This window comes from Zosterops lateralis (assembly GCF_965231275.1).
Source record: "Zosterops lateralis genome assembly, chromosome: 2".
NCBI classification, from domain to species: Eukaryota; Metazoa; Chordata; class Aves; order Passeriformes; family Zosteropidae; genus Zosterops; species Zosterops lateralis.
Genome location: NC_139763.1, coordinates 50,522,104 through 50,535,696, shown reverse-complemented (window position 1 = coordinate 50,535,696; position 13,593 = coordinate 50,522,104). Strand labels below are relative to the sequence as shown.

General features: G+C 38.5%; 1 protein-coding gene across 3 annotated transcripts in view; it reads left to right on the top strand.

Moving 5' to 3' along the window:
* The window catches only part of LMO7 (LIM domain 7), a 132,015-nt gene that overhangs the window by 59,545 nt on the left and 58,877 nt on the right, over nucleotides 1–13,593 (top strand). The window lies entirely within an intron of this gene.

Sequence of the window (13,593 nt, the reverse complement as noted above, 5' to 3'; positions counted from 1 at the left end):
GGGTCTGCTTCTGCTGCTAAGGAGGACACAAGAGTTGTCATCTTATGTAAGCACAAAACCAGTCTTTCACACTCTCTGGGAGGTTGCATCTCCGTCCCTGTCACGCTTGTTCAATTGATCTGATACCTCTGGTGCTGGGCAGGTCCTCAGGAGGAACACTTCCCTTTTGAAGTGGGTGTGTTCTGTGAAGTGGTGTTCCATGTGCTCCTCCTGTCTCTGCTCCCTGGAAGTTGTGTGGTTTCTCCTTTTTATCTTGTGGGAAGTTGTATGCTCTCAGGCTGTTAGCTTCTCAGACTGCCATCCTGTCCCACCTGGGCAGACTCCCTTCCCAACAGGAAGTTATTTTCTCCTGAAAGTTATATTTCTGAGTGTGCTTGCTGCCTTTCACTGTACCTTTGCTGACAGCACTCTGTCTAATCAACACCATTGCAAAGCCATTCAGAATTAGCAAACTGTTACATGGTGCAGTGTTCTTGTGTCAACCGAGTTAAGGTCAAGACCCTCAGTTCCTCATGAACAGAATCTGTTCTGAGAAAATGATCTTTCTATCTGGTGAGGATACAACTTTCACTTGTATTTTGTTTTCTCTTGCAACTGAGATGATGCACAGGCATGATGTGAAACCCTCCTCTATAATTACTAGAAGTAATCTGGGACAAGAGAAGCAAGAATCCTCTTACATACCCAGACTTTCAGTTCCAAGTGATTATGTGATTATCCTTTTTGCAAAGAAAAAGCTCCTTAAAATTTTATTGTTTAGAAGTTTGTGTGAAAAAGGCTGGCTAAAATTACCGGTTGCTGCTCCAAGCCTTGCAAACTTTATGCTTTGCCAGATCAGCAAGATTAGTAGTTGGGTGGTGTGGAAAAACGGTCCTGGAATGGATGGTTTCTCTTCTGCCAGTGAAAATGGGAGTGTGGATTAATGTCTGAGATTTATAGTTCAGTCTTTCTGTAAATCTGCAGAAGTTATTGCTCAGTGGTATAGTACACCAGTATGTCATGTGTTCCAAGAAGGATCATCCAGATGGATTTATTCCTCACATACCCTGTCTGGCAGTCATATGCATATTGTCTTGTTCAGTGGCTAGTTATTTGCGTAAATGCATATGTGTCCCTCTTTGGTATATTTGATTTTTGTTTTTTGGTGTAGGGTTTTATTATTTCTAATTGGAGATGTTGTTTTAAAACTCAGCAGCTAGTGACGGTTTTTAAAATTTATTTATACTGATGCAAGATTGTCTTAATACTTAATTTGATTCTGTTTTGGTTCTGTCAAAGTTAGAATGTAATACAAGCTTAGTTGTCAGCATGGTTACTATTTAAAAATGTTAAGTACTTCCTTACCCAGCTCTTTAGGGATGACACACCCTGTTGTTCCCAGCTGTGGAAGGGTTCTTAATAAAATCATACCATGGAGTTAAAAGGAAGAGTTCACATAGGCAGACACCAGACCTCAATTCTGATGGAGCTTGCTATCTCAATTATCAGTTTAAATGGCGACAGCCTTAACACTCAGACCGAGAGTGCAAATTCAGATTTATCTTTGAAGCAAAATAATTCTTCTACATTAAAAAAAATTATAATTCTGTAAAATGAGATCTCTTAATCTCTTAAATTCTAATATTAAATCCAAAAAATGATGGGTGAATAGCTTAAAATATTAAGAAAAAAAAAAAAAAAAGAAAATTCACTGCAAAATCCTAAATAGCAAATTTTTTTAAAGCTACCACAGCTCTGAGTTTCGATGTTGAAGTTTTACCATACTAATTTCATTTTTGGCTCCCATTAACATTACTACTACATTGTTATATTTAGAGTATGTCTTGAATGAAACTCAAAAACTGAGGCCCTACCTGGAGCACTGTGTCCAGCTCTCAGGCACCCACCACTGGAAGTATGTGGACCTGCTGGAGTGACTCTGGAAGAGTGAAGGTGAACAGGAAGCACCTCTCATCTGAAGACAGGCTGAGAGAGCTGGGATTGTTCAGCTTGGAGAAGAGAAGGCTCCAAGGAGACCTTGGAGCACCTAAAAGGGGCCTAAAAGAAAGATGGAGAAGGCACTTGTCACAAAGACACATAAGACAAGGGGTAATGGTTTTAAACTGGAAGAGGGTGGGTTTAGTTTTAGATATTAGGAAGAAAGTCTTTACTGTGAGGGTGGTGTGGCACTGGAATAGATGGAACTGTGGATGTTCCATCCCTGGAAATGTTTAAGGCCAGGTTGGATGAGACTTTGAGCAATCTGATCTGGTGCAGGAGATGTCCCTGCCCATAGCAGAAGGGTTGGAATTAGCTGTTCTTTAAGGTCTCTTGCAACCCAAAACATTCTGTGCTTTTTTCCCAAGATGGCTGGAAGTACCTCATCACACTGCAGAACCTGGTATTTGGATTAGCCTTCATCTTTTTGTTGGCCTGCACTTTTTCCACATATTCATTATCAATCTTGTAATGTGTTAATTCTATAAAGCAAGCAGAAAACCTTGTTGGAGAAATTTTGCTGAAGTGGGACTAAGTGCATACATGAGATGGAATAACAGAGCTCTGATTTTGGCCTTGGCATTTCAGAATTTTGGGCGGTTTTTAACTTAATCCATTTAATGTTTCTTTAGCATAATCTTTTTTCATGAATTCCTAAACAAAAACCAATCCAGGAAAAATTAAAATGCCATGCTTTCTGTAACATAAAGCTCTATATAACTAAAGCAGCTGGAGAGAAGTAACAACTGTTACATGCCATGTTCATCCTTGTGTTCCTGCATTTCAGCTGAGCTTTTGAGACAGGCTCTCTATTTCAGTTCAGAGATACTGCTTTCTGAATTTAAAATACCACCAAAAATGTTGTTCAGAGAATAGATTTCAAAATAAAACCTGAGAAAATTAAATAGTTGCTGTGTGGTATGGCTGTAAGCACATATTCTGTACCTGTTGTTCCATTTGCAGCAGGATATATTTCATGGGGTGCTCTCCTCGTTATGTAAGAATGAACTATTATACCAACTTTAAGTATTTTAAACACTTGTCCAGTATCACTACGTTACATAATATAGGTCTTGTCTCTTATTAAGAAACCCTCTCCTCTTAGGGTTTATCACAAGGGAAGCCTTCTAGCAGTGAGTTAAGCTAAACACACTAGTGCCTCTCTACCTTCTAGTACCTATCTTCTTTGTCCTGTAATTTAAATTACAATACTGCCAGTACTTCCTTTCAGTGATGAAATTGCCTCACTTGACCTTTTGGATGCAGCCACTAACTGAGCAAGTCTAATAGGATTCCTAAAAATAAGAATAAAAATAAGCAGCAGATAGCTGACAGCAGGTGTAACTTCTTCCAATGCTAAGGTTAGTCCCTTTAGCAAATTACTGTTTTTGTGGTAGGAAGTACATAGCTGTACACTATTTCCTTGTATAGTAGATAGTGAATTAAAAAATATTCTTTTCTAATAGTAGTTGATGTTTCTTATTACCTGAATGTTCTTCCTGTCTAGTCCTGGGGAATATGCTGCATTTCCTGATTCCACTTGTGTTTCCTGCTCAGGGTACTTTTTTTGCAGGGTAAACAAAGGCAAAGTGAAACTTCTGTTCTGTGGGATGAATGTTAACCATTTCTTCAGACCACTGAAGAAAGCAATCTACATAGAAGTTCCTAAAAGGATGATCTTTTTCAGTGGAAAACTGTTGTCAGGGCTCTTGGAAATTTGTTTTTTGGAGAGCTTTAATTGCAAAAGCAATACCACACCTCAGTCTTTGGAGCTGATTTTTTAGGTTTGTTTTACCAGTATCACTCAACTCTGTTTAAACTGTTTGGCAAATGGGATACCTGAAAGCTTGAGGTGTGATGATGAGACACTCTTTTGGGATGTGTATCCTATTTTGTCCTTCAGGAAGAGCTGTCATATTTTGCTCAAAGGAGAGTCAAATACCCTGAAAAGGGATACTTGAAAAACCAAACCAAAGAGAAGAAAAACCAACCAAACAAGACTCCAAACAAACCCCAAAAACAACAATGAAAGGAGAGAGAATGCAGATCAATTTGTGGACAGTTAGTTCAGGGCTGGTGTTTTCTGTCAATAATACTGAATTCGTGTTCTTCTTCCATATCTGATATATTTGCTTAGATACTTTATTACCTTGAATTTTATTTTTTTGCTCAAGAATTTAATGCTTATAATAGGAGAGTATGATAGAGCTGAACCTGAACTTGCTCCACTGATTTTTCCAAGAAACATGCAATTTAATGAGTTGAAAAACTTATTTTCTAATTTGGCCTCAAAATAAAAAATAAAAAAAAACCCCAACCAACTCAAAACACTCACACAACATGAACCACCCTTTCCTGCCTTTTTATTCTGTGTAGAATAGAAAGTTGTGAGATGGATGAAAGCCAAGTGCTTCAGTGCACAAAGTACAAAAATGATTGGACCAAAACTTGTACCTGCTTAAATTTTCTTGCTTATACCATTGTGACTGAAGAGTCAATCATCCCAAAAGCTTCAGTATTTTAGAAACTATCTTTGAATTCAAGTGTGGTGAAACAAATAAGAGACAGCTTTCTGTGGGTCTTGAAAACTGAAATGCAAACCATTTAACCAAAATTTAATTAGGACAATGATTTGGCTTTCCCCCCATTGATATTCAGGGAAATGACATTTTTTACACATACGGTTGCAATAGGCCTTTATTTTGGTAACTAAGTTTCCAGTGACACAGAAAAGGGCAGCATCCTCACTTCAGATTGACTCTAGAAAGGTTTCTACATTTTTGTAAGTGTGTAAATTCTCTTTTACTATGGGCATTGTCAAAGAAATGTATTTTCTATCTGGGTATAGCTATATTTGAAATATTGAAATTGCTGTATTTTTTTTTTTAATGACGTAACTAATTTCAAGATCAGTCATTTCATGCGTTTTACTTTTTTAGTTCTTAGGAACAACTATGCAAAGATAAAGAAAAAATTGGTTTTCTTCAGTCTTGTGAAACTGATGTGCTTAAGTGTAAAATATTAGTGCTCATGTCACTAATCTGCACAAACTGTAAATCATTCCAGTAAAAACGTTGTAGGCAATAAAATATGTTCCAGACTTTGGACCTTACTTGCTAGAAATTTGCCTCCAATTCTTCAGTGTAAAGTCTATAAAGTGTTGGGAGTGGTGCTGTTTAATCTGTCTGCTTTATTTTCTGGTCATTATGAATAATATTTGAGAGAGATCATTTTTGCTGTTGAGTAATTTAACAGTTAATAATTTACACCTCCTTTATGAGATTAAAGAACCACCAAAGAACTTTTGATAGTGTTTGCTTTTACCATTTACCTATTTTGTGAAGATGATTCTGCTGTAACAATGAAGAGCTCTGGAGTTCTGTACCTGTGCCTACACATGTACAGGAGGAGTTTGAACAATTTTGAATAACAGCACATTTAGTGTGTTAGTTGTATGGAGAGCAATTCAGGTATCTCTAGTGACACAGGGCCGTAGGCTTATATTGGAATTCAGGTAGTTCTGCTACACAAGTGAATGATTCGCTGAAGGAGATTCCGATAGCTTTCTGCTGAATTGCCTTGGTTTGTTCAAAATCCTCATTTTTGATTCTATTACATTTCAAAAGTATCTCTGGGATAACTTGGGGGGGCTGGGGCTACAAAAGCATTATTACTGAAGGCCTTTACAATGCTTTTTCAAGGTTTTTTGTGTTAACAGAAGCGCCTTTAGCAATTTAGGATTCACATGAGAATCCATCTAAATCTTAAATATCTGTATAATTTTTAATCCCCTAATTTCCCAGAATTAAATGCAGTTTATAAAACAATGCATGAGAGAGAAGCATTTGTGATGAGTAGCAGTCATTACCTTAAAAAAGAAGGTAAAGAGAAAGCCTGCATTTTTTGGTGGTGGCTCTTTATTCCTCCATACAAAAGTGTTTGTGTCTGATGTTGGAAATTGAATTACTTAAAAAAAGGATAACCTTGTGTTAGTTAATATCAATTAGACAGAAACATGTATGCAAGTTCTCTATTGTATTATTCTAAATTATATTTTACTGCTAAATTGCTGAAGTTCAGTTAGTTTTTCTGCAGACAACTCAACAGGAAGAGCTTCTATATTTAAATAGTGGGGGAAGCTGACTTCTTGAAGTTTTCCATGGATACAGAAGTTTGCCAGTTAACCATACTCTGTAAATAGAGAAAGTAAAGCTGAACAGTGTATTAACAGTTTTTGATCCTACTTCATGCAAAACCCTGCTTTTGGCCATTTTTATTCCTGACCTTTTGGAGATTTTAGTTCCAATTATTATTACTGCTTAATTGAAGCACTTACTGTATCCTTTAAAGTGACTTTAATGCTTTTTTTTATTTTTTCTGCAAGTATTATAGAATGCAGTTGGCAAGGAAATGACTATACCAAAAATTCTTATAAATTGCATTTCCAGAGGATTACAGGGCTGTTTTCATGTCGTCACTGAAACCAATTAAACAAAATAATGTCTCACCTCATGGTTATATGATAAGAAGGGGCGGAGGGTTGGAAATAAAGAGCCCTATATAGCCACAAAGCTTAACCACACAAAGGTATGTTTCTTTTAAATGATAGAGATCTCTTGTCTTTAAGAAACACAAGAAAAAAAACCCCAACAAGAAAAAAAAAAAAAAAACAACCCAACTGGAGAACTGTTCTCCAGGCTGAACAGGCTGGATGATCAAGCTCAGGATCTCCAATTGTGAACATCCTGGTGATCCTCCATTTGCTCCAGTTTATCAATGTCTTTCCTGTACTGTGAGACACCAAACTGGAGACAGCAGCATTATAGAGGTGGCATAATAAGTGCTGAGGAAAGGGGGAATGATGAGGTCTGTCAGCCTTCTGGCCATGCTCCATTTTGCGTGCCCATGCACCATTTCATTCAGCCCTGGGTGCGTTGGCCAGTGTTGCCGAAATTGGCTGCTGGCTGAGATTCAGCCAGGCAGGACTGCCAGGCCCAGCTCCCCACCCCATTCTGCAGTTGCAGGAATTAGATCCATCCAGGGGGCAGGACTTGGACTTTGAGCTTATTGAATGTCAGATGAGGTTCCTGCAGAGCCAGTCCTCCTGACAGCCCTGCCCTCCAGCGTATGTATCCCCTCCCTGCCATTCCGTCTGCCCAGGGAGGGAGCCTGGTATCAGAACCTGACTCAGAAAGCAAAATTTTGAAAGCTGCTGCAGCTGGTTTCTGGGACTAGAGTAAGAAGGTTGACTAATGCTGATGATATTTCCTCTTTCCTTTCCCTTCCAGAAAAAATGTCCTGCAAATGTAAACATGCACACACCTTTGAACCCAGTATGTACAGATATGCATCAACTGACGTGGATTCCAATGCGTTATATGATAAAATATTTAACTGGGGCGGGGAAAGGGAGTCCAAGTTCAAAATACTTCTGCTCTTGCAAAGGCTATTAAATTACAGACAGCCACTTATTCCCTGTGAATAACCATTGAAACATGCTTGTCAGATTTATGATGCAGTAATATATTCTTTTTAACTCTGTGATCTGCTGTTGTAAGATGCCCTCAACTCTGAAAATGTACTTGGTAAAGCACTAGCTAAAAATGCCTGAGCTAACAGAAGGTACAGTTTATTTATGTGTGGTTTGACTTGAAGCAGTGATGTATTTTCAACACAGATCTGTGCAGTTAGAGAATTACTGTACAATTCCACAAACTAATCCTAATCTGTCCAAATATACCAGTGCTAACTACTCTTGTAAACAGCTTTTAAAAGTATTTTCAAGTTACTTTTTTCAGAAATTGTGCTCTTGTTATGTATACTAGAGGGAAATCTGGGTTACTTTATTGAGAATGAGAAAATCAGAACAATTTCACTTTTGTGTATGAAACTATGAATTCTGAAAAGCTAATACTGCTCAGGCCTGAAATAAAGGGGTCAGAAGTTTTGTGAAGGCAGTGTTCAGTGCCAGTCAAAAAAACCCCAAACAAACAAAAGTGTAACCAACCAAACAAAAAAAGAAAAGGACCCAACCTTGCACCAGAAACAAGTATTAGGAATAGGAAAAACAATTGCACTGTACTGTGCTGCTATGGTTAATCTGACATTTTCTGGTGTTGTAATACCATATGAAACTTTGAACTTGGATCATTTTCCCTTTTCTTATTTTCTTACTTGCCCAAATTCCTCCAAAAGCAGAGCTATGGAACTGGAATATCTTCACCCTCATAGCATCTCTCTGACTAAAAATGTAGGAATAGCTTCCCCTGCAGGCTTAGTGAAGCACACTGAGAATGCTGAATGAGAGATGATAGATGAAGGGGAGAGCTGCAAGTTTAAAACAAACAAATAAACAAACAAACAAAAAACCCTAGCAGATGGTGTGGACAAGTGATTCAACTGGTTACTGTGTGCCATGTTATATGAATAGTCAATGAAGGGGCAGTAGGCTTCCTGCCAACAGATGATGTGGATGATCAAAGTTTACTTGCAGTCAAGAGATAGTGGAGAAGAAGGGAAAAGAAGGGAAATCTTTTTAAGAGTTACTTAGTATGTGGAAACCAGACCTAGTGTAGAGAGTCCACAAGGGGAAAGCATCTTTCCTGCTCTATTTTTGCTCTTTCTTAGGCAACCACTTGGGATTACATGGGAGGATGAGATCCTGTGCTAGATACAGTTTTTTGATCTGGACCCATGTGGATGTTCCTGTGTGTGGTTTTGGAAAGGTTGCATACAGTAAAATCTGTTTTTAACTTCTGTAGCTCTATGGAAAACTCCAAGAAGCAAAACTGAGGAGAAAACCAAACACAAATCATATGGAAGCAATTAATTTGATTTGATAAATCAATCAAGCAGTCTGCCATTGTTAAGCTTTAGCAAATGTGGAACATCGTATGTACAGCTATCTGAAAAAAATGAATAAAATCATGGCAGGTCTCTTAATCCAGACCATTATCTGATTATTATTTCTCTATGTGACCAGGTTGTGTATTCACAGAGAAAAAATGTTATCATTAATTATTAGCAATTTAACACATGATATTTTTTCATGAAGTCATTGGAAGTTTCATGGAAAGCTTCAGAAGAATAATGAATAAGAATGACTGAAAGTCTGTTGAAATAAGCTGGTACATGTATTTGCCTGTGCTATATTCAGCATCGTTACTTAAAAGCTACTTTTTCTCTCAAAAGATCAGTTAATTTAAGAGGTTTTGTTACTGATTTTGGCATGGGAAGTGTAACTGTAAAATCACACATCAGATGGTTATGTAGAAGGCACACCCACACAGGTTGAATAAGCACAGAATAAGATGCATTGGTAATGATACTCCACTTGTCCTGCAAAAACCCTCTCTCTCTGTGTGCAGAACATTTTATTCTTTGAAATCTGAGCTCGTCTCTGGTATTGAATGTTGGCTGCTGTTGAGAAATCATACGAAAGTCACTTAGTGCTGGTGCTGGTGGTTTAGTAGTATTTGCCATTTCATTGTGATATTTTTATTCTCTGAAGAGGAACAGAATCCCTTGCAAAAGGATAATTTTCTTTTTATAAACAACATTTTGTGTTTCTGGAGCATGTTCCTCTTAGAGCTATAAGCAAAGTCATTAGTTTAATTCTGCATTCTCCAATACCTCTTGAATAATTTGTGAATGTATTCAACAAGCTAGTTAGATAAATAACCTATACAGAAATCCCTAGTTATCCAAGTTATGCACTCAGTCTGGCATCAAGATTGCAACCTAAATGATGTGACTGCATTTGTAAATTACTTTTTTTTGTTGTTCAGTATTGGTTTTTTTCATTGCTAGGATAAGATTTAAATCCACAAATCCAGGGAATGGTGCACTGAACAGCACGGGTCTAAGTGCTTGAGTTTTGCTTTCTTGGGTGCCATGTGAGCAATCGATGGCCCAGCAGCTGCTCTCAGTGTGCAGAGGGCTGCCAGCACAGGAGGACTATGGCAGGTGCTCCATGCTTGTGCTGTGTCAGGTGTAGGCCGAGGTTGCTAGTTAAAATTCATTCCTTTAATGGACAGTGTGAGTTTTATCAGGAGAAAAGCAGGAATGAGGGACTGGTACTTGGTCTTTTCAGAAAGTGTGTTTACACAGTGGGGCACTGCAGTGAAAGGGCAGGCAAGAGTGGGGGAAGGGAAGTGGCACCCTCAGTAAGTTTGCAGATGACACCAATCTGGGCAGGAACATTGATCTGTGGAGGGTAGGAAGGCTCTACAGAGGGATCTGGACAGGCTGGACGGATGGGCTGAGGCCAGTTGGATGAGGTTCAACAAGGTGAAGTGCCAGGTCCTGCTCTTGGGTCTCAACACTCAATGCTTAGGGAAGAGTGGCTGGAAAACTGCCCAGCGGAAAAGGACCTGGGGGTGCTGGTTGACAGCCAGCTAAACATGAGCCAGCATGTGCTCAGGTGGCCAAGAAGGCCAGTGGATCCTGGCCTGGATCAGTGATAGTGTGGCCAGCAGGGCCAGGCAGTGATTGTCCCCTTATACTCAGCACTTTAAATCCTGTGTTCAGTTCTGGGCCCCTCACCGCAAGAAGGACATTGAGGTGCTGGAATGTGTCCAGAGAAGGGCAGTAGAGCTGGGCAAGGGTCTGGAGCACAAGTCTGATGAGGAGCAGCTGAGGGAGCTGGGGATGTTTAGCCTGCAGAAGAGGAGGCTCAAGGGAGGCCTTACTGTTCTCCACAACTGCCTGAAAGGAGGGTGCAGCCAGGTGGGGGTCAGCCTCTTCTCCAAAGTAACAAGGGACAGACCAAGAAGAAATGACTTCAAATTATGCCAAATGACCAACCAATTATGTGGTTTAAAATTAGGAAAATTTTCTTCAATTAAACACTTGTGAATCATTGGAACAGGCTGTCCAGGGCAGTGGCAGAGTCACCATCCTTGGAGATACTGATGAGACTTGTAGATGAGGTACCTGGGGACCTGGTTTAGTGGTGAACTTACAAGTGCTGGGTTAATGGTCAGACTCAATGATCTTAAAGGCCTTTTCTAACCTAAACAGTTCCATGATTCTATCTTAATTAGAGTCCAGGACAAATGGAGAAGCAGTGAACACTCTAAATTTCTTCTTGTCACCTGTTGCCCAAGAATGTGTTTGTGTGGTTCCCATCATTTAAAAATGTCTTATTACAGTCTGATCAGTCAGATGGGGGTGGGGAGAGAGAAGAAGCCTGCTTTCATTTCCCAGGGCAGGAATCTTTTTGATGGACATGTACCAAAGGCACGCGTACATTAGTTATAGAAGGAGCTTTTGTTTGCAGAATTTTTCTCAGGAAAGCAAATATATTCAAGCTCCTAGAAACTGTTTGGTCAAGCTTAATTGCATGTAGGTTTTGGCATTCAACATTTAATGGAACATGTTACTGTTATTTGTGTATCTGCAGTCACAGGAGAGACTGTCCTCCTTAAAAGCTAAAGTAAGCAGCAGTGAACACAGTGGAAGAAAACTACTAAACTTGAGAGGTTTTTTTCTACCTTCACACATGAGAGAGTACTCCAGTAATTAGTTCAGGTTACTTCAATTCTTGGTAATGTGACTTCTTTGTTAATGCAATTTTAAATTATGAAGACTCCCTTCAGTTTCAAAACAAGTGCATTGAGATTTTATTTTTTACTTTACCTGTGAAAAACCCCATAATCTGCTTTTGCTGTAAATGAAGAGGAGGCAGCATCTGCTTGGTTTCTAGCTCCTTTTAGTTTGTAGGTAGCCTGTATGCCACCACTGCTGTTATTTGGAATAGCCTTCTGTAACTCTTCAGCTAATTTGGGCTACCTGGTAAAGATGCTTTCCTGCTGTTTTCATTCTCTATTGCTCAGATGTCTCTGCCAGGCAACTCGCAAAACAAACAGCAACACCAGGTCAGCTTCAAAGAGTGCACACTTTGAAGTAGAGGGCAGATGACAGTTATGAAAGGTTAGTCTTTAATGGTATTACAAAAGGTAGCTGTACAGGTTTCCATGCATTTGCTTATTAAAGTGTGTAATCCTCCAATCCTTATGTACAAAAAATAATTAGTGGGTAGTTCTTAGAAAACATTACCTTGTACTTTCCCTAGTGGTAGAGGATACAGCAGAGGTTAGTTTATGGCCTGAATTTGAAAGTGTGTGGCTTTTTTAACTCATGGTCAACACAGCAAGATACAGGAACAAAGAGAAGATTATAAAATAAACTGGGTATATATGGTCAACTTAAGACTTTCAGAAGAGAGAGTGCAGAAAAAGTTGTCTCATTAAATACAGCAAGTTTCAATCCATTCTAATCTTTGTTCCTGCAATAAAATTAATAATTACCTAAGAGAGTAAATACTGTCCTATTGTGTTCATTGGATAGTTATATGCTGAATTTTTCAAAGGGAATTGCTTTTTGCTTTAACTAAAGCTCTATTACCACTGGTGGTATTCACTGGCCCGTCTTCAACTTGTGAAAGAACTTTGGCAAGCCGTGGTTGTACCCATGAAACACAGGATCCTCTATGCAAGCTAAAATTAGCAAAAATAAAAGCCTTTGTGAAGAAAATAGAATTTAAAAACAGTTTTTATTTCTGTAAGCTGCTCTGTAATCATGAATGTGTTAGTGAACTTATTTTTGAGTGGAATTGGTATGACACTCAAAACGAGTGCATGAGATTTTACAAATTGAAAATCAGGACAGACTTAAATGAAAGTGCATTTATGTATTTTAAATGGCCTGTTTACTTCACATTCAATCTGTTGATTTCTATGCTATCAGCATTCATCAATTTTAACATCACTGCTTTAAAGGAGAAGAAATTTGAGGGTGCATTTGAGACGAGAGTTCATTTTTTTCTCTTTGCAAAGAATGATATCTCTGTGCTTTTAACCTATTATTCTTTTCCTCATGGCTTTCCTTTTTGAAGGATTTCAGTTTTTGTTGTTAACTTTATAATGCAAAAGAAAGTTCAAGTATACTCACCTGTGTATCTATCCTGTGTCAGGGTTTTTCCCTCAGGGCCTTAAGTAATAACTATGTTACTTTCAATAATATTTCAAGTAATTACATGTTTGACATTCTGTCTGGAGTTCATGCAACAGTTCTGAATTTCTTTCCCTAGGAGAAGCTTCCACAGATTCTTTCCTACCTGAAAAAAACTTGGGGCGCATATTTTTACATGTGCTGTTTCTTAGGGAGGAGCTTTAAATGCAGTGTGGCAGAAGGCTTCATATTTATCTTCTTTCTCTTTGAGCAGTAAATATCTGGCTATTGGAGCGGTTCTGAATCGGTGTCTCTCAATAATTCAGCATCCAACAGATGGCTGATTTGTTATTTTGTGAGCTGCTTTTGCTAGTACTGATTTCCGTTACTAAAGATGATGCTTGCATAACTTACATGGCAGTGTGAGCTATTCTTTAGTATCCTAGGAAACTTGTGTACTGTCCTACTCTGCCATAAATGTGTTTTCTTGATGATGAAGACTGTTGTATGTCTTTGTACCGTCACTTGCTAAAAAAATTTAAAAAATCTACAAAATGGATTTCTATTAAATTTATTTTTAAAATCTATTGCCATAGCAGGTTAAGTGGACCACTAACTGCATCTACACCGAAATGGAGAGAAGATAATGTATTAAAAGCATTC